Raw genomic sequence first — 23,121 nt, 5'->3', positions numbered from 1 at the left:
CTGTCCAAAGCTGGCCTTTAAGAAAAAACCCCGTTGGAGAATGCTGATGGACAGAATGGAAGCAGCTCATGAGTGACTCTGTTGGAGAGGGGTGTCTGATTTATAATACAGCTCCCTCTGCTTGTTTATGTACTCATTGTTTCATGTGTAATTAGCTTTTTATGTGTTATTTGTGTTCATTCAGATTTTTTTCCCCACTTTGGATGTCTATATCATTGCCCAAATATAAATGACATTTCTTTCAAAAATCAAATATCGGTCTGGCTAATGATTAGTTTTATAACAATGTTCAAACACATCAGATAATTTACTTTCAAACTCACACATCAAATAACATAATTCAGCTTTCATGCTCTCCAAATGCTGGTGTGTTGCTCAGTCTGCTCAAATGTTCTCAGTTCCTTACATGATGACACCAGAGGAATTTATGAATTAAAAAACACTGAAAATCCCAGAATATCTGTAAAATAAACAGATACTTAGTATTAGACGGAGGTCTTTCATGCACAGAGGCAAGTGTCTTCTGGAACAAATAATAAATTCTTCCCAGGAGTGTCTATCCACATACTGTATGCAGGTAGTTTGTGCTTTCAAGCCTCTAGCCAGCCTTCAAAGCTCCTACCGCTGATAACAAAAAAGCAGGCGGCAATTTGTATCAGACACTCAGTGGGGTGGGGCATACTTCTGCTCACTACAAACTGTCTGTGTGTGTGTGTGTGTGTGTGTGTGTGTGTGTGTGTGTGTGTGTGTGTGTGTGTGGGTGTGTGTGGGTGTGTGTGTGTCCTTGTGTTTTTGCATCCATAGGTGTTTGTGTTTGATGGTAATTGGATGTATGCTAATAAAGCTGGGTGGCTGATCTTTCCTTCCTCCTGTCTGGAGTGATTCACTACACTGCAAGAAACACACACACACACGCGCAGACGCACACGCGCAGACGCACACACGCAGACATGCAGACATGCACACATGCACACATGCACACACACAACTGCAAAATGCATTCGTTGTGGTTTTAGCATCTGTTCAAGATTTACTTTGGGGACACCCAGTTCTGTACTGGGCCTTTTGTGTGACTACCAGTCAATATGACACTAACTGTGGAAAAGGAATATCCAACATCAGCTGAGTAGCGCACCACTGACTTCAGTTAAAAACAATCGCTGAGGTGCTTGACAAGGTCAGAATCCTACAATAACATCCAAAGGTCTTCAGTGCTAGAAAAATATTTTTTTCAAGTTTGTACTCTTTTCTGAGATTTGGCTAAAAGATGAAAAAGCCATTTCCACCCATGAGCAGTCAGCATGAAATTAATGATACACCATGTTCTGACCTCACATTACACTCAATTCTTAACTTATTAATTCTCAGAGAACTGCTCTGATTATCTCACATTCATGTTATGCCAAAGAGCATGGGTTGAATTCACTGCCCAGATGAAAGCAAAAGTGCCGGATTAAGAAAATTTTGAGTCAGTTAGACAGCCATTGATTTTACATTTAAATGAATAAATAACCAATATTATGAAGATTATAAATGCAGTCAGGATATTTTACTTTGCTGAAGACTTGTTTTGGTGTCAAGTTCCTCCACATTTATTAATTTCTCACAGACCAGCTCTGAATACTAGTGCTTTACCATGATACCCAAATATTAATGAATAGGACATTCTTTGAAGTTTATAAAACGTTGATCATATGTCAACTTTCAATTAACACATGTAAGATGTAAAAAAAACAAAAAAATACACACACACAATGCATCAGCCTTGCAGAACTCACACAGCAAAAATTTTGTTTAAAAAATCAGTTATATAAAGTAACAAAGTAAAGGACTTTACAGACAAATCTCAACCTTTCACAAAAAATGTAACAACCTTAGCCCTGTCTCTCGGGTCATGATTGACACCAGCAAACAAAAGGTGAAAAGGAGAGCTAAGTGAAGTACAAACTTTTCACCTTAATTAGATATGTGGTATCCAGAGGAGGATTATAAAGTATGAACAACGAAGTGACCTGATTTCTTTGGAAAACTGCCCTTTAAAATGGTTAAAATGACACTACATGGCACTACAGTGACTCTAACTCGGGATTTTTATTATGTGTTGTTCTGCTCCACACACCCCACCAAAATTTGATCAACTTAACTTCTATCTGCAGTAAGAAATGTTACATCTTCCTTGAATCTGGGTCATTCTTGCCGAGGAGGAACGTCATTATAATGAAATGGCAAGTATGTCTTTCCTATGATCATCATGAGGGACTGTGGCAGATACTGTACATGGCCCCCAACTGCATTCACCCACTGCTGTCCGTCAATTAGGGTGTCAGGTTTCTGTAAAATAATCAGCCGACACTTTTACCCTGATCTTACAAGACTTTGTTTCTCAACCCGTGAGGCTCTGTGTCACCAACAAGCTGAAAAAAGGAAGGAAAAGATAATGGCAGCCAAACAATCTTCACATGCAGCTCTGACACATCTTGCCTGAGGGAAACAACAATCAAGACATATAAATGTTGACACAGAGTAGAAACAGAGCTGAAAAGTGGTCAAGAATAACCCAAATATCCCATTCCAGTCAATTAACCTGTTATCATTCTGATGCCTCTCATGAGCAATATGTGTGGATTGAGCTACTGAGACAATGACACAATAAATTTGCGAAAAAACACAGATCACCATCAACATTCATAGCAACAGGGCGTATATTTAGCCCCTGCTTGTCCTATGACATAGTCGTGCCTGACACCCAATCCTGGCACCAAAAGCCACGATGGAAACTCAAAAATAACCTCAAAATAACTGTCTCAAGTGACAAAAGACTAAGCACCATGACTCAAAGAAGGGTGACCTACATTACTATCAATACAATGTTCAATATACTCAAATACATCCTCATGACAAACTAGTCCATATCTATATGAGTCTGAATAAGTATACAGTAGCTCTATAGCTAATTAATGTAAACGTTGAGTAAGCTGAAAGGCATTGGAGAAGAGTGACTTTTGCCCCATAATTTCAAAATCAAAGCCATGTTTTTTTCCGGAAATTATTTATCCAATGACATAAGTCTACAAAACTTAAAATAATGTATTGTCTCCTCATGTCATCTAGATCAGACATGACAAAATTGGCTTTCTTTGTCTGTGCCCATGTCTATTCATCTTCCCTGAGTCCTGCTCTTTTTACACTTGTCAACTCTTTCAGACTCATCAGTCAAACATTCTTCTGTTTCACTCTGGTTGTTTTTCTGCTACAAGCTGTAGCAAGACCAAGTAGCTCGATCCTTTGTTTGGTTCAGTGTATGTATTCAGCTGCACTCCAGCATCAGGGTGAAGTTTTCTTTGTTAGTCATGCTATGACTTAGTATGCTGATCCATACTTGTATTACTTATATTAAAGAACCAACAATCTTAGACTTAGATTTGAGCAGGGTCCGGATTTTCTCATTGACATGTTTCCAAAAGTTGTTGGCTAACCCTAGAAATGGAACCAATGTTGGCCAGTAATACTGTTTTCTGAATATCTATGTTTGTAATGACATTTACAAAAGTACTCCCAAAGGCTCTCTGATGCCTGTTAACCGTGTTGGGGTGATTAAAATGTGTTAGCCATACCATTAGGTTCCATCAAAAGACCAATGTTCTACCTTGAAATGAATAATGTTTTACTCAAAAAGAGGAATGTGTCTCTTCTCTTCCATTCAGTGACTACAAATGTGCTACAGAGCAATTACCCATTATATACATGAAGCTGCATGAGCTGGTTGAGTTTAGCAAAATCTGATCTTTAAGTTACAATTTTTCCCTTCTAAATCAATATGCCTAGCCAATGTTTGATCATTAAATAATATAATTGGGTTGATGCTGATAAATAAAATAGAATTCCCATGTGGAAAATACTGAAAATTAGCAAAAATTAAAAATCATTTTTATGGGTTATTAAATGGCTGTGATGACTCACAAAAATTAATGACTTGATTTGATAATGATTCCTTTCCACTCACAATTGAATGCATTTTGAGCTGAGTAAAAACTTGCCTAAGTATGTGTTTCACATTTCCATTTGCTTTAGTTTTAACATAACATTAAAGATTATAGAATCATGTTATCTAAAGGCACCGTCTATGATTCAGTTAAATGGAATATACCTGTAATTCGTATTAGTCAGAGGACAACAAGTCAACATCAGTTGGATGATATGATACAATACGATACAGTATGATTGAAAAAAACAATGTAGGTTATTGTTACATCCATACAAGTACTATAGTAGCCATTTGCTTTGAGGTAGACATTTGCCTATGGTCATGCTAGAAAAGTGCTGCTATGAAAAACCTTCTCACTTCACATGTGAAACGCACAAGATAAAAACAAAGCATTCGCCAAATAATAAAAATTCAAGCTCCAACCAGCTATAAGCACTGAACCTAAACTAAAATGAGCAGCAAAGTATTACATTAATTAGGCCATCGTCAGGAACTGCACACAGGTACTGTATAAAGTTAAACTTCATAAATGTCTTACAGCCAATACACAACACTTGGGCTCACATTAATTAATAAGGCAGTCATTAGACACTCTCATTTAATGTAGCATTAAACCGTATTATACAAGTGAGCAACAGAGACATAATGGTATAAAGGTAGAGTATTTGTACCCAGTAGACTTTTGAAAAGCTTTGTTTCTGCTCTGCAGTGGTTGGGACAAATGCAAAGATACCCACATGACAGATTTTGCTCCCTGCATCAATTACCAAACTGCTCATAGTGATTTATGTTAACTGAAATTGTTTACTAAACACAAGTGCCCATTATGCAAAATGCATCATGCTTAATTAATCTTTGCTGCAGCGAGGGTGTATTCCGGTGTAAGCATATTAATTCATAAGTCACATCATCTTGAAGTAAAGTAGGAACATATCACCATTGCATTGGTTTTGGCTCGTGAGGGATTAACAGTAGAGTCAGATTTGCAATGGAGTCATAATTAATGTTTTATTAATGCTGTTTTGGAAGCACAACATATTTATTTCTATCATTCATTTTTTTCATGCATCTAGTTGTGGTATACAGCAGGGCCACCCAGTTAGAGCAGAGCCCCTGCAGCAGGTATGCAATTGCATAAAAATTATTGAAAAGTTATGGGCAAAAAGGGGGTCAAACAGCGTCAGCCAGTGGAGGAGGACCAAAGGTATAATTTTAGTAATTTACATGCATTAACTGAGTAATTTGGGGGGTTAATTTTCGAGTATAAACTGTTGTTGTTGCCAGCAGTGACTTCCATGTCAGTAATTAAAGTATAATATATTCTGTTTTGCCTGGAGAAACAGTCCAGCCTCACAGGAGGAACTTCAAGAAGACAGTCAAGAAAATACTCTTGTCAAGCAAAGGCAAAATCTTCTCATGATTTTTCTGTGTACCTACCAGCCATCTAGTGGTGAAGTGCAGTTACTAAAACATTAGTTTGGGTTACATGAAGGCCGGGAATTCATGAATTTCCTCTGCCAGCTCAATGCATTTCATGGTCATGCGAGGTCGGAAAAAGAAACAACTGTACTGCAAGTGTATAACAAGAATAACATAGAGACAGGAAGTGCTAATGACTGAGCCAGTTATCCTATTGCACTAAACATAAACACCCTTTGGTTAATGTTCATCACACAACACAACATCGACCACACATCAAGTAGCAGGTTTCAGGCTAACAGTAAAAATGTTTTCTATTCCAGGGCTTGGAAGTCTGAACATATATCAACTGTAATATCTCATGCCTGTTGCTTCAACAACAGATTCTGAATGCAAATGAGCCAAATGCATAAAGCCAGCCAACCTGCTACAGTAATTTACTGTTGCTAAGCCCCACTCAGTGTAATGTTCATCCCATACTTAGGGTCTCATTATTTATGTAAAAGGAATACTGGCTGCGCACTGTCAGATGGGCTGAGAGATTTGAAAAATGTCAATCCAGGAAGCTAATATGCTTCATGCTCCATTTGACATACAGTACACACTGGTTATTTCAAACTAAACGAGGATTTACTATTGTGAACATACTCATTTATTGTAGTTGTTATGGATACTCTGTCATTCAAATTCATCAGCAGTTCACAGTGTTAGATTACGACATGATTCGCTCCCACACACTGCGAATCATGCATTTCTGCGTTCCCTGCCAGATTGTCTTTCTCTATTAAAATCATTCATGTTGAACTGATTATACTCATTGTTGTTCTCACAGTGTAAAATTACTGGGAACTGTAGCATACAATGAGAAGTTACTGCTTCTTATACTTTACAAAATCATGCTAGCAGAAAGACATTCATCAGACTCACAGCTTTGGCCTTGCCAATAATAATAAAAAAAAGAGATTAAAAAAAGTGAGCTACTTTACATTTGTGCTCACTGTGTGGATATGGTTCTTATATACTGTATGCAAAATCCTAGGCTGGGTCCGCAGGAGGCCATGGGGGCCCTCTTCAGATTCTGAAGCTCAATTTCTTTCTGGCTTCTATAACCATGCCCTATCCACTCCATCTCAGCTTGCATGTTTGCACAGGGAGTTCATCACGATAAGGGCTGTGCCATACCAATCAGTAGGGAGTGTATTCTGCATCAGTTCCGACTTATCATACTCAAATCACCTGTACAGTAATCATCAGATCCTGGTGAATAAATGACAAATCATAAAAATATATGTTTTGTTGTGCTACATTTTTCTTACAATGATTTTTTTCATGGTGGATTTGACAAAATCAGGACAGCTGAAGCAGCATTAATTGTTTTTTTGGAGTGGAAAAAGCTGTAAACACAACACTGACATATAGTCACCCTATGAATTTGATATCACTAATGTTTTAGCAAACAGTTTCCTGTTTACACATTCAAGCGACATGGACCAATAGCTGTTCATTTGGTATCGTATTGTGGCCACCTGATGGATGTAAGTCAAATATTCACTCTTCTTTTAGCTCTGTTTTGGTTTCCATTAACTCTTGAGGGGAATATCTGTTTTTTTAGCTGCTTAATGCTCCACTATGTTCACCAGTTAGCCCACAACTCTCCCTCTCTGTAGTTTGATGCTTGGCAGGTAGCATCCAGAGGGTTTATCAGAGCTTTTGATAAAAACTGCTGGCAGCAACAGCTGGAATTGATGAAAATGGTTAGAGTGAACCAAAACAGTAAAATTGTGGGTCTTAACATCAAAGCAAGGAGCTGAGGGGGCTGCTTTTTTGGTTGATAAGTCTCTGTGAGTGTGTCCCACAGTTTACCTGTTTATTTATTCTCTCCCATGAATGTGGATTGGCCTCCACAGCTGTGAATGTGAATTCATGCAGTGACTCTCTGCAGTAAAGTGCCAGTACGGAAGGATCAGTTTGGAAAAGAGCAAAAATGTGGGAGGTAATTTTTCATGAGGAAACTATGTTGTTACTTTGAGTAACAAACCAAACATTTGAAAAGCTAACATGTTACATGGGTTGCCTTTTAGCTGATTCCTTTCAGCTGAATAGACATATTGTTGCCTTTTTGATTCACACATCTAACCATCTGCCACTAAAATTACATTTGGAGAGCGTATTTTTTAAAATGAAGAAATCCACAGGCAGCTTTCTCTGACAGGTTAACATACTATAACAAAGCGTGGTCAAAATTACTTCAATTACTTCTAATCGATCGTGTTAGTAATGCCTTAGCAACAAACCCACCAATTGAAAACATTTATCACTATCACTTTCACTTGACACAAGCAGCACTGAATCGGTGCATGGCATTTGCTATGTTTTACTGTTTAAAGCTTTGACTGCTGGTGATGATTACCATACACCTCCCATAAAATTACCTGACACCAGTATCAGCTTCACATAGTCACACACACACACACACACACATACAGAGACATAAACAGAACAATAAATGTACTCACAGCTGGTGAAAGTGAAGCTGACGATTCTCTCTCAAATCCACTTTCCAATAGTGAAGTATCTTTAATCCAGATGTATTTAAAGCTCCTCTTTAGATGAACTGATCGATTAGCAGGTGAGCGGGAGAGGGACACGAGAGCAGTTGCCTCTCACTCTGGTCCATCTCTTGATTGAATTTCCATTGCGGTGCAATTGTATCACCAGGTACTCTGACTACAGGTGGGAGAGGATATGGGTCACCACACTCGACAGGGTTCCACTTTCTTTGCAGCCTGAGGGGCCTCCATCAGTGGCTTTATGAAGGCACAGAATCAACAGGCTGTGCACAAAAGCTCTCAAGAGCTCCCTAAAGAGAGACATGCAGTAATTCGGGTAAAGGCAGAATTACCTCTACCAGAGGTAGAGGCAGAGGCCGTTCACACACAAACAGTCAAAAAAGCACACACATTTACACACAATTACACGTGTAACCATTTCCCAGTAACGTACACAATATATAAGGAAGACAATTTGGAAATCATTTCCCTGAGCTGACACATTAAAGCTCACCTTTTTCTCAGAATGGGTCCAAAAGCTTCTTGTAGCTGCTGGGGGAAGGAAAAAAATATAAGAGAATTATGATAGATCTGTCCACTGTGGTGTGTTGAATGAAGGACACCGGATATCCACAGTTAACCTGAGAGGAATGCATAATTCAGGAAGAAGCTTGGTCCTTTAGCCATTCACAGCCATCAGGTTACACTGGTGCTTTCAACTGACAGGAGACCCCTTTCCTTCATTGTAAACCTGGACTAAAAAAACACAAAGACCACTTTTAATTTCCCAATTAGAGAAGGAAACAGGTGAATGACACATTTTGTCTGAAATTGATGTGAAATGTGTTAACAGATTTTTCTTTTCTTTTTTTTTATTTTATTTCCATTTCTCATGTGCTAGATGCTAATGTAACAGCCTGCATGGTAACACAAAATACTCATTAGTGCTAATGAGGATGCCAAGACGGAGTCATGCGGAAATTATACAGCATTTGGGAGCATAAAAACCTTTAAAAAACATTTGGATCCTGAAATAATGTAACTTAATGTCAGAACACTTGTTGCACTCTAAAATCTCCCAATCCAATTTACTGACAGTGTTTACTCATTTTTGTCCTGTAATGCAATTATGGATTATAGGTCAGAAATAATTGTGCAGTTTTGGTGTAGCTCCATAATAGCTTTTTAAGTATGCCGTCCCTCTGCGCTCAGTTTATTTTCTAGGCCCTCTTAAATTATTTCTCATAATAACAACAGTTCTTTCATTTGACAAGAGAAGTTATCACAAGACACAAGAAAATGTAGAAAAGAAAGAAAGGAAAGGAAAGAAAGAAAGGTAATCCCATGCACTCATACAAACTAGTTGAACAGTGTTTATATTAACTACACTTGTGGTTCAAGTCATTACTAAATATTTGATTGATCCAGAAGCAGGATTTATGTGTAAATACATCTTCTACATGTATTTAAATACTGTATGCTTTGTGTAAAACATTTTTTTAAATAATCCCAATGAGGGCCACATGCCGAAACATGTTTCCTGCCATAAAAAATAATAATAATAATATATATATATATATACACAATAGTTTGCTACCTTTTTCCCTTTAAGAATGTTTCTGTTTTTCATGCTTTTTACATGGAAGTGAGGTTGTGCTTGAACCCCACCCTGTTAACAGTGACATCTGTGTAAACACTTAATGTACTCCTTGAAATTAGTAATGTAAACAGCCATGCTTCTGTTTAAACAGAGGCTTTCAGAGCTTAGCTGCCTCTGTACAAAGCTGACACAGTGCACTGTCTCTGTGTACCTTGTCTTTGTGGGGTCTAACTTAAAGAACTGTTGTAGGACTGAATAAATGTTTCTCAGAATGAGTTTTTTTTAGCATCCTGTACAGTTTTTTTTTTTTTTGTGTGAGATGCACAGGCACTCTGCCCAATCCTGGTTAATCACATCAGTGTTCAATAAAGTTACTGAGACATAAATAAGTAAATGGGCTATCAGGGTGACAGTGTAAGCTCAGAGAAGTTACTTGGTGGTAAGGTTTAAAGAGAACCAACTCCAAGTATGAATGGTGACAGTAAAGCCTTTTCACTGAGGAGATTTTGATATGCCACAGTAGGAAAATCATAGGTATAAATAATAAAATTGAATAAAGTTGACAATGGCGGAATTCCATGTGGCTGCGTCAGTTTCAGAGTCTTGGTATTGTGCATGCTGGGTCACTGGCATACCGTCATGGCTTAGTGGGACACATGAAAGATGGAGTTTCTGCTGTGAAACGAGCCTATGAAGAATTCAGCGTTACTGAAAAAGAATGTGTGCGTTGCTACACTTTCTTTGAAAAAGGTTATAAAGGTTTGGAAAACCAAACCGGAACTCTAACTTTGACATTTTCCACGTGTAACCTTCACCTTCCCCTTCATGCCCAGTAACTAATAAGCTCACAAAAAAATAAATCCTATTGGACATCGGGCAAGGGCACAGCTCCCTCTCCCTCAGCAGACTCAGAACCAGCCATACCCGCCCAGACTTTTGGCTCTGTTTGGAAACTAGCATGACTAGAGATTTTTGGACTGGTCCGGGCCCACAGGACGTCTACAGTTTGACACTATGGACACAAGATGGCAGTGTGCTTCAATTATTATTGTTTTTTTTTACCCTCGGACCTGACAAGTCGTACTGTATGTGGAGGACTCTATGTTGAATTTATTTCCACTAAACGGACATAAAAGCAAGCGAAGCTCTCCTGTTGCTCCTCTTCTGACCTATCAAAGATCTTTTTACATTCGGCTAATTTAATTTACATAAAACAGCAGGGACTAATTAAATATGATATAAAGGCTATAGTAAGGCTATGGGTGTTTGCCAAGGCAGCTGTTTCTTTTTTTTATAAGCCTCTTAACTTCATCTGTTTCATTACAATTTGTGACATGTTTGAGAACCGTAATTATTCCAGACTAAAGCAATACAGTGCATTTAAGAGGGGTGTTATGCACACGTTGCAGCAGTGGTACAAAGAACAGCCTCTAATCTAATTTACAGCCTATTGGAGACAAACTATTGCAGCATATGAAAAGAAATAGGCCTGTGTGGAAGTCTAAGGCAATAGATCTTCTGTTTAAATGTGGTTCCAGTCCAGAATAAAAACAGCAAATCCGGTCTGGGACTTACTTCAGATACTCTCTCACCCGAATGACTCAGAATCTTCATAGAGAAACATATAATTACGTTTTTGTAAATGAACTGTCGACCATTAAGCTCTATAAATCCCTGCTGGGATATTTTAGAGCCCCCTTCTCTGGCCGGAGCCATCGCACATGATGATACGGAGGGACTTGCGCTGAAGCCAGAGTGGGCCGGCGGCAGCGCTCTGCGGCTGATTCCTGGTTTGGACAAGCGCGATTGGACAGAGCGAGTCACGTTGCCCGTGGAGCCGTCGGTCTGATGCCGCACCATTGTTCCTCGGGGCGGCCGGAAGGGGTGCCTGTTTAAAGCGCTGTTATGTGAGACAATTGTGCCGGTCACTGCCCAGCGCTCTCAGGGAATCCGGTGCCGTTTCCAGCGGAGGATTCCCGCGGATGGAAAACCGTGACATGGTGGGGGAGAATCGCGAGGCACCACTGAGAGAGGGGCGTCGTTGACTTTGCTGGAGACTGATGACAGGGACGAAATGAAGGGTGAGTACCACCAGTCTGAGGTGACAGACCTGTATTTTAACACATGCGCATTGGTCAGATGGAGAAATATAGGCCGGTTTATCTTTGTTTCTCGCGTCCTTCCCGTGTTGCGTACAGTACTTGGACATTTTATACGTCAGCCTGCTGGTTTTTTTTTTATCTCAATATGCGGGGCCACAACCCTGAATGGGCCACTGGTCCAACTCTTCTGGGCATCACACCTCAGTAGTCACACCGCATCTGCTACAGCTGTGCGCTCGTTACAATTCGAGAACCGCACTGACAGCTCAAGACCAAGTTTTCTTTGTTCCACCTAAGCCACTGACCGTTCGATTGCCCGAACACTTTGTGCACAAGAGGTTCGCTACACTGCGCGTATGTATGAAATAGACACAGAGCCGAAAGGGGGGGACGTACATGCTCGAGCTCCTCTGCCTTTGTGTGTTGTTTTCGAGGAAACATGCACACACACACACACACACACACACACACACACACACACACGTTTGTCATACAGGCTGCTGTACTAGAAGCCAGTTGACTGGTCTGTGGCCAACTGGCTGAGAGCCTCTCATGCAGATAACGGGGAGAAGAGAGCCTGGGAACGAGGAAAGAGTGGCTCACAAAGAGACTGAGATAAAGCTCTGTCAATCATCCACATGTCAGTGCTGAAATTTCCTGAAGTTTCCTTGACACAACCTGTGTACTGCCGTTGCGACGACACCATGCATCACAAAATGAGTGCATCATGTTAGGGCTCCTTGTATCAGCTGGTACAACCAGCACAGCATTAAAACAGCATTTCTTCAAGCCACCTTTTGCATGATCTCTTGTGATCCAGGAATTATACGGTTGCCTCATCCCAGCTACGATAACCTTTGCTGCATAAATAAATATCCTTCATGTTTCTCTTTATCCCTCACAGAACAGAAGCGGGTCGCTGCAGTGTGATATATTTAGCTGAAGGTAAGACCACATCTTCTACTCGCTGTCTGAAGCATAATACTAACAGTCTTCACAGCACATTAACATATTGAATTCATGCCTGCGAGATAGATGGCGTTCACAAACCTCACACAACTGTTGCTACACTGCCACAAAAGACCCTCTGATAACAAGATATGATGTGATGTTCATGCAGACAACAGTGTTTAGTCAATACCGACAGCTGCGCTATTCTCACTGGATTATACTTGAGAGATGCCTCTGATATCACAATGATGAAAAGAGGACATATTCGTTCTAGAGTATGTTGTATTATATGCTTGATATTTATTGTTTTGTCTGTAAATCAACCACCAGTGCTACAACAATGGGAAAATCACAGGACTCAACCTATTTTTAAGGCAATGAAGACAGAGGGATGAGTCTGTCTTTTTAATATTCTGTATGAGGGCATGTAAATCTCATTCATGTACATTAATGTAGTCTAAAGATACAACAATATTCTCATGTGAACTGTTTTTTTTTTTTTTTACATGTTACGTTTGCATATGGCAACATCATTATCCTTCTCTGCCTTCTTCATTGTTCCTCCTCCAGCCTCTTTTGTCAGAAAAAAAAAGGCAACCAATGCTGTGCACCAGCATGGACTCAAACACGCGACCATGCGCGCGCAATCACACAACCATTTCCATCTTTGTGATTGAGATCTGAAAGGTGAGGGGGGGTGATGTGTGTGTGTGTGTGTGTGTGTGTTTGGGGAGTTGGGCTCTTCTTGTGACTGTGTATTTTTCCTCCTCAATCCATCTGCTTCCTGAATCTATCAGCACCCAGTCCTCAGAGGAGCAGAATTTAATTAGTACATGTGGCACTGAGTTAAAGGACACTGAAACATTAAGTAGATGTATTTACTTGTGAAAAGCTGCATCATTAAGACGGCTTATTTGAATAAGTGATTCAGCCGTGCTGCTATTACATACCGTAGCACAGATGGCTAAAGTAGATGTAGTCCATTAAAGATTCACAGGAAAGGTGTTAACAGACCTAAGAAGATTCTCTGCAGGACGCTGGTATCGGTCAACTGTCTGGATGCAAAGGTTCACACCGCTACTGGTTTGCGTTTTACATTATGGGTTTTTTAAGCAAGGCATAAAATAATCTGAAGGAGTGATAATTGTTATTGTGCTGTTAATATGTCCAGTGGGTTTTACAACTTACTTCATGTCTTACTACCTGGATAGGATGAGATGATTCTAAAACACATTAGCGACTGTCTTTTAAAACTATATATATCATTTGTATTTTCGAAGTTATATACTAAGAGGCATCCTATAATGTCAGTATATTGCACTGAATATTTCTGCCCTTAGATAAAACCATTGCTCCTTCCCTCCTCAACAGGCAACAACAATCCATGTAAGATAATAAACCTCAGGGAATTACAGAAAGGAGCTACTCATACACATAGAACAATGTTGATGCAGCTCATTTAAGCGCACTGCTAGACACTCTTTTTTATCCCAGTTACATGGAGAAATACAATATAAAAGTTGTCCATATTTTCCTGAAATTAGCAGATTTTCCTGTAATGGTACATTTTATTTTCTTCATTTTTATATGAAACACAACATCTTTCAAGAGGGTTTTTTTAATTTTTCTAATTAATTAGGATAAAGCAACAGGCTACCCAGCAAGTAAAGGCAACGGCATTGTATATTTCTGTAGACCAGGCAGTATTCTCTGGTTTTACATGGACTGTCCTCTCTATCAGTTACACACAACTCACCCTCTCTGAAAACAGCAATTGGCGCACACAGTAATTTTACACGTTCCAAATATCACGTGTTTTTTCGTGAATTGCCACTGTACGTGTTTTCATTGACGTGTCTCTCCCCAAACACCGGAGAATTAAAATCGCAGCATCAGTGAATCACACTACAGTCTTACTAATATCAACCTTTTATATTACAGAGCAGCTTTGTGGGTTTCAGCAGGGTTCATGGTTCCAATTTAGAAGCTTTTGATGTGACTCTTTTTGTGTCTTTGGCTCCTTCCTGGCTGAGCTCTGGGCTTTCACGGTTCAGTATTGTGCTCTCTTGAGATGTTGCCATGACACCTATTTGGAATCTTTTGTCTGTTGCCAGCTAATTAAGTGTCAAAAAAAAAAACCCAACATATTCTTCTTTCTTAATGACTTTTATTTGTCAGGGCAAGGTAAGCCACTACATAATTACTTTATACAGGCATCAAAATTAAGAAATTCTGTAATTATTTGTTTTATTTGCAAACATTGTACAATCAGTACAGACTATAAATTTCAATTATTTTTGATGCCATTGCACTGATACACAAATAGCTACTGGTTTAAACTACGGAAAGCTCTTGATAAGTAAACCTAATAATTTTTGTTTGGTTAAACTCTTGTTAAATAACACCTAAGAATCTTTTCTTTCAAATTTTAAATTTGATCGTTGCTTATTTCGTCATGAAAATTTAACGCTATGGAGGGGCTCTAAAGTTCATTTTTCTAGTCTTTTACCGCCAGATAGTGTGTGTTCAGTGACAAAAAAGTTAGGCAAACTGTTTTGAATGTTAGAGCAGAGTTTAGCATGTGTCATACTCTGATGAAGGTCTTTGTGACCAAAAGCTTGGATAATAAATGTTGTTTAGTGGGGATAAGTATACAGACGTTTTGATCTTTTTTCATTTCAGTAGAGTTTAACCAAATGTCTGATTTCTTTTAAAAATCTCTCATAGGCTATCTAATCAACAAAAAGCTATTTAATAAAAAAAAAAAAGGGGAATGATAGTTCCTCAAAAAGTCATTAAAATCTGCCTCTTAAATTAAACACCATTGCTCACTTGCCCAACATAATTTTGCAAAATCTCAACAGCATTCTAAATCATAAGTCAAAACTCAAAAATAAATACCAGTTTTTAATTTTACTCTTAATGTTTTCTAGTGTATATTGGTATTGCTGTTGCAAACGGTAAAATAAAAAAGGCGCAGGGTAAGGTAGAAACATACCTGCCCATCAAAAATGTAATTACAATGCATATAATATCAATTATTTCACATTCTGCATTTACAATCTTAGTTAATCATCTCACAGATTATCATGTGTATCACAAATGTTCAATTTTGATTACATTTCTCACATTCAGACTTTAAAAGGGCTTTCATCAGAATCATGTAAACATCAAAACATTTTAATGGAATCCTAACCAGCATAACACCTTGAATAGTTCCACTTACATTAGATGTGTATCCTTGATAACATTCACGTTGATTTTTCACAGAAAGTATTTTGTGTCTCTTTGGTTTTTCTATCACTCTAATTCACCGTATGCTGCAATCACTCGCAGAGCTGGCCTACTTTACGAATTTTCTCAGATAACAGTGCGAATGTTTTGCATATAAAAAATGATTCAAGATCTCAACATGATACTGGCTATATATAAATGATAACGCTTGTCTGCAGAATATGAACCCCACATCCCACAGCTTTCCCAGCCTGTGTGAGAGATGAAAGCAGCCCTGTCTCTATGAAATGTTTTGGCAGCTCTGTTTCTGCCAGCAAACTGGCTTTTGCTTTCAGGTGGCATGGGAAAATATAGTCATAAATAAAATATAGATCCATGAATAATTTAGTTGAGCATTGTGATTGACAAGAGGGTGAGAGTACCTGATTATGCCTCTGCACTGTGTGACTTGAATTACAGCAAATCAAAACATTAGTCTGGATGTGGAGCTTGTTCGTTCATGTTTGTCTGCCACGCTGTATTTTGATCACTGCTTGTAACAACAAAGACAGCAGAGATGCAGGATGAAATGTCTTCTGAAAGATTGCACTTCCATTTAAGGATGTAGGTCTGTTTCATTAAAACACTGCTAATGCCGTTTGTTGTGAAAGATTTAAACCCCCCCCCCACACAGAATCATGTCAGGAGTCAAATGAGTTTCACAAGCTCTCAACAAGTTCTTGCCAGAATATTCTCATTCAAGTCTTTTAGCACAATAGAATAGTGCACTGGTCACCAATATTACTGGCAGTTATCTCCAACTCTTTCTGATTTCACAAGATGTTACAATGAAATGGTTGCAGCTAGATATGTAGTATTGGAGTAGTGGTCACCCTTTGCTCTGGACCCATGTGGTTAATAAAGAGCCGTGCTTCCTCTATTGTTCTGTGAGGAGGAAGAACAGATCAATGATTCCCAGCACTCGGCTGTACTGTAGCTGCAGTATGGAGGCTGCAGCAGGCATCACCAGGCTGCGGCTCCTCCGTGTGCTGAGTGCTGAGCAGTGGGTTACTCTCCCTCCCCCCTTCGCCTCTCTCTCTCTCTCTTCTACTCCCCCTCTTTCATGTGTGTGGAGCAGATCTGTCTGCAGCCTCAGGCAAGTGCAAGTTAACAAATGTACAGAGAGCATGTGAAGTCTCATTTGCATAAATCTGTAGATGTCGCTACATTTCCTTAAATGGATTCCTTTGTGTTTAATTGGGGAATGTTTTTTTTTTTCCTGTGCAAAAAGCTGACGGAGAATGAAGATGACCGTATTTGACAATTAATATTAGTTATTTGCATAATTTGTCCATCTGACCTTTATTGCAGCACAATGGAAAAACAGCCGGAGCTAATGTTTATTGTCACTGTCACTGAGCACACCAGGTGTTTTTCTCACTGCTATGTACCTCGTATCAGTCATGACAGGCCAGTTGCAAACTATGCATAGGTAAATGAGCTTTAGGTACAATGTACCGCAGCTAATTTGCAGCAATTCCATATAGATTTTTTTTTAAATGATGATCTAAGAAAGTTTTCTGCTGCCCCTTTTTTGTATTCCACTGTTTTTTCTCTGTTAGGTTTTTATGCACAGGCTGTTACCTTTGGTTTTGATTATCCGTGTGTAGCCCCTTCGTGTTCTCCAAGGACAGGATGTAAATGACTGTGTTTACTGCACATGACGGCAGCACATACAGATTAAGGCAGATGCCCCTTGACCTCTCGCAAAACACGTTGTCCTGTGGCCTTTTCATGTATAATTTAGGAATGTGTCTCACCCCTTCTACAAACCATTGTCAATGAATATGTGAGCAGTGTGTTTGAGTTCTCTCGGTGGCAGGAATCCTACACTGACATCATCTGTAGCTGTATAATCATCCAGGCCGCAGTCTTTCCTCAGGGGAGTCCAGCTGAGACCTAGCCTCTCTCTCCCTCCCTCTATCTATCTATTTATCTCTCTCTCTCTCTTTCTCTCTCTTTCTCTCTGCCTAGCTTTCTCTCACTCTTTCAAGGTTGCCGTTTATGGCTGAGTGTGACACCAGTGATGGATGAGCTCGAACGCAACGTCAGACTGGCTGCATGGCCCGGGATCTTTTGTGGTTTCAGGGTTTCTCATTGCTCTGTGATCCCATCAGTTGGTTCCACTGGAATGCACCCTCAGTCACTCAAACAAAGTCTACTGTTGTGAAAAAATGTTTCTCATATAAAAAGAAAAAGAAATAAAAAGAAAGAATTAATAAAAAGATCTGCCAAGCCATCTGGGATGTATTAATGTGTTCTTCGTCTCTGTGGAAATAATTGTAGTCTCTGATTTGACCAGCCATATTGAGTAGCATAGGCATTTGGCAGGCATATATACTGAACAGGGAAGCAAATTTACCTACAATCTATATCAAACCCCTGTCCCCCTACACATAGACATTTGGCAGTTGTTTGAAGATGTGTCTGATGGTCCTCCTGGAAGAACTGTGTCACCTAAAAATGATATTTATATGCAAACAATTAGTTTGTACGTATTTAAGCAACTGATTTATATTCACCAGCAACATTTCATACCAAAGCAGATGGAATGTTTATGTAGCTCAGGGAAGGTAAGCATGTGGAAGGCGTTTGACACTGACTTTGACCATACTGGATGTCAGTGTTACTATTCTACAGTAAGCATTTTTTGACCACCAGGGGGTAGAAATACTCCAAAGCAAACTCAGAGGCACAGCTGTTACATACCATCGGCTAATCGAGTAATTATGGTTAATGTGGCACCCCACTAAAGTAATGTTTCTGGTTGCCTGATTAATAATTCCTATGTTCACCGCCTTTTGGTCTCCTTCTGCTAGCATGCACTTGACTGACCCTTGAACAGCGTAGGGCTATGACACAAATTTTTCAGAGTGTCACAGCCCCACCAGAATGACTCTTTGTATGACTAGAATTTGATCCAACAAAATTTGGAAACTCTAGAGGAGCTGCTCATCCAAAGGAAATTTCTAACATATAAGCTTTGTGGTCCCCGAAACATGGAAGCCCAACGAAGCCTGAAAAGCGTTTCAGCTTATATGAACAGTGGGCAACTTTCATAGGAATGAGTTGGGCAGTGTGTAGGAAAACCAAGATATTGAACTAAAAGAGGCTTAAAACTGCCGAGCCGGATGTCAATACAGTGTTCAAAATATCAGTTAATGCAGGTCTAACGATGGTCATGATCATTTCCTAACCTTAATCCAGCATTTGTCGCAGTTTTAGTAGAAACAAATTCCAAAATATACCTTGCTTATACAAAACAGTTGCACATGACCTTACCACAATGGTTCTTTTTATTTCTGGAACCACAGTGTTGATGCCACCTCATTGCAGTTTTACTGCAATGAGGGTAAAGTGAAGGTATTCAGACATGGATCTGCTTTCTTTTCTCCCCTGTGCAACCTGTTGGAAATATTTATAATCGAGTGTGGCTCCTCAATTAACTCCTCCTCACAACTAAGCCTCAACACTGTCCTTCCATATATTGGTGTGAATGTGGAACTTGTGGTTGATCCTGAAATTGTTCTTGTACGACTTTCTCTAATATCTAGCAGCCTGCTAGCCAATATGTAGACGAGAGTGCCGTATTTGCTTTAACGTGAGTAAAGACATTCTAACAACATAGCCGGTCTGCCTGAGTTGGTGCTTGATGATGTTGGTAGAAATCCAGTCAATATTTGTTCTCGCTTGTAAACTAACATTTGTGGATGTCTGTCCCATTTGTTGTCCATGATTTTCAGAAAATCTGGTATTAGGTTAGCAAGGCTCTAAGATGTTGATAAGGCAAGTGGGCTGCACCACAGAGGAGAGGAGGCAACTTAGTTTGGCAAAGGCCTGCTTGCATAGCTGATGTAATTTTGTATTTCTGTGTCAATATCATCTTTAAAGGAAAGACAAACTGCCTGCCCGGGCAAACGTCTGTCTAATCACTGTCTATGACCTGTCGATGTATCTTTTATGCCTTTTGGAAATGCCCAATGGGTGCACTGCAAAACTTGCTTTGAATAATAGGAGGTGGCATTCTGATCTGTATACTGCAGCTCTAAGGTATAGCTAATGGAGAAATGATGGAGACCCTTAGTCTTGGTCTTGAACCTTTGAAAGGTTGAAGAACCTGCCATGTGTTTTTCATGTTATATGAACATACTGTGAGATGGCTGTGTTGGGTTTTGAGATGGATAATGGCTGTGATGCTAAACAGGGTGGGTGCTATGATTCATCCAGTCTCAACCATTAAAGGTTGTGATTCATGGCCACTGCTGCTAAACAGTTGCTGATATGCTGTCACGAAGCCAGATGGTTCAGAGTCAGATTTCTAGTGAGATCACTGAAGGCTTTATGTAAACATGTTTTTAACACTTTACATTTTCACTCAGCACATGCACACTCTCCGAGGGTCCCATGTCATGTATAAGGACCCTGGAAATAGCTATTGCAGGAAAGGTTTTCGATAAGCCAGTCCACGTGTTAGCTTCTAGACTAAAGGAAAGAGCTCTTAAACGATTTTAATCTCATTTCCAAATTATTCCTGCTCTAAAAAAACAAACTATAATTTGTATTCTTTGCCACATTTTTCAAAAAATGTTTACAGTCTGCTCTGAGGATAAGGTTAATGCAAGCACTCTTCTGTTTTCTTATTTGTCTTAAACAATAGAACTGTGTTATGTTATTGGAAACATATTCAAAATGTACCTTTCATCTGTTACAGTGGGAATTGTACAGGTCTTTTGCACATGACCTCGATCACAATATGGCTACACAAATAATGTTCTAAAATTTTTTTCCTGCTATTTGTCAATTTCCTTCATTGAAATAAGAAAGCCTCTTGAAAGTAGAGCAAATATAGATAACCATGACTGGTGCCATGGTATAACAAATGCTGTCTCTCAAGCTTACGTTTTGCATTTTTATGTAATAGGGCAGCATATACGTGTGATGCTCATTGATGGATCATTAAAGGAATGCAAATGACACTGTCTAATAACACATTTCATCAAAGGTACTGGGAGAAGTGATCAGAAGAACAACATAGTTGAAAATATAATATATTGTATGAAATGTATTATTGTAGCACACTCTCCTTGCTCTTACTATTTTCACAGTGAAATTGTAACCTTTACTGTAACAATCAAATTCATTTTTATTGTTATCAAAAGCAGATGGCAGAATTCAGATCGGGTTGTTTTTTCTCCTGTTTTATCTTAACGGTTCATCTAACCAAGTAGAGAATGTAGTGGAACATACAGCCACAGTATCAAGATATGAAATGCATTTTAATCCATTCTGATTACAGCCCTTCTTGATTGCTTATTTGTTTATTTACTGTTTCTGACACTGTTGTCAGATAATTGTACATTTAACAGCCAATTCATGGGTTAATATTGGTTTGTCACAATTATCATTAAACCTGCTGGGTTTGAAATGTTACACTTTGTTTAGAATGGCAGCCAGAGTTTAGCCTAGACACTTGATTTTGAAGCTAAAAGCTGAAAGAAAATCAGGATGTATTAAAATAGATGTTTCAAAAATATAAAAGTTGTAGATGGCATTTATTTAAATTCACATTAAGAATGAAAATGGCAATAGTAAACAGTACAAAAGACAGAAAACCAGGCATCTGTTTATGCCCACCCACTTCCATCACGTATCAAAATACAGATGTTACTTAAGCTGAGGTAGAGATAGAGACACACAGATCTATCCTTTTTAGATTTTAGTCACAGTCACAAGGACAACAGCACAGTTTAATGTAATCTACTGTAGATCAGTAGATTACATTAATAGCCTTTAGATTACATTAATAGCAGTAGCCTTGCACTACTGCGTTTGTCAATTTGTACTGTTCAACTTAGTTGAGACTGTATCAAAGACATGGAGGTGGACAAAATAAATGACAGGTATTGCATTTTTCATTTAACGCTAACCTATCAGATTGTATTAGACTGAACAGGTGTTCCTGTTATTGTGTAGTCCCTGTGGGTGTAGTACGTGTATCTTGTTGCTGCTGCGGTTGTATTATTATGCTTGCTTGTTCTTTGTTCCTTCTGATTCAGCCATAATAGCTAACTGTAATCTTTGAGTGCTCAGCAGAGTCTGTCAGAGCACAGTCAGTGTACTTCCACTGGCATCCTGTGTGCAAACTGCATATTTGCGAGGAGCCATTGCAATGGCCAAAAGTCACCACCAAAAAGGAATATAAACCCTTGTATAGTATACTACACTACTATTACTACTTCTAAATTTATCAATGTAGCATGTTTCAGAGGCTCACATTGCCTGACAGTAGGGTAACATCATTAACATCTTGAAATAATGACATGAAGAACAAGAGAGACACGTTTTCCTTATTAAATACTATACAGAGAGACTTCATACTATAGTGATGTTTGCTATAAAAGAGCTGTTGTTAGGCTCTACGAAGATCTTTTGAAGGTACATGACCAGCTGAACTTATTGCTGCATTCGAAAGTGTCTTACTGTGGCTCGATGATGTCATATGGTACACAAGAGAGAGGCGGTGTGAGCAGTGTTAGGAAGAGATGACAGGGATGGAGGAGGAGTGCAAGAGGAGGTTCAGTGAGGACACTGGTGAGGATGCAGAACATTGCAGGGTTGGATGACATTTGTTTTCTCAAAGTTGCACTGAAGAAACAACACAAATCCTTTCACATGAAACTGTCAATAAAAGTTGGCTTTAAAAGGCATTGTGTAAACTGCCCAGCTAACGCACAATGGTATTAAATTATACCCACTTTAGGAGCCATTAAAAAATGCAAATATGAGATTTGAGCGAATATTTTGTAGCAGCGTCGCTAATTGACCATTTTCCATCCTACATCTGTCCCAGATTTTGCAGCATTTTTCCAGGATATAAAATACTGTTCTTTCCTACTACATTTTATGCTTGCTCTTAGAAATTGCCATTTGTTTGTAATGACTGTAATACTGTGCTGGCTGTAAAAAAAAGCCTCTAGGCTTAAAGCTGTCCTGTTGGAGGAAGTGCAGTGCCTTTTATGTTGACATACGGTCCAATTGAGTGCAAGAATGATATCATGGCTCTTTAACTGCACAAGCTGAGGCCCCACTAACTCTTCTGCAGAACTTCCTGGCATAGGAAGTGTGGGGAGTTTGTGTACTACAGTCCTGACAAATCTTATTTCCTGTGGATGAGGTATTAAATATTGGTATTTACTTGTCAACCTCTTCCAGGTATATGTTCAAATTCTCTGTGCAACTTTT

The sequence above is a fragment of the Xiphias gladius genome, chromosome 16 (assembly GCF_016859285.1).
Source record: "Xiphias gladius isolate SHS-SW01 ecotype Sanya breed wild chromosome 16, ASM1685928v1, whole genome shotgun sequence".
Taxonomy (NCBI): Eukaryota; Metazoa; Chordata; class Actinopteri; order Istiophoriformes; family Xiphiidae; genus Xiphias; species Xiphias gladius.
Note: the sequence above shows the minus strand (reverse complement) of the source record.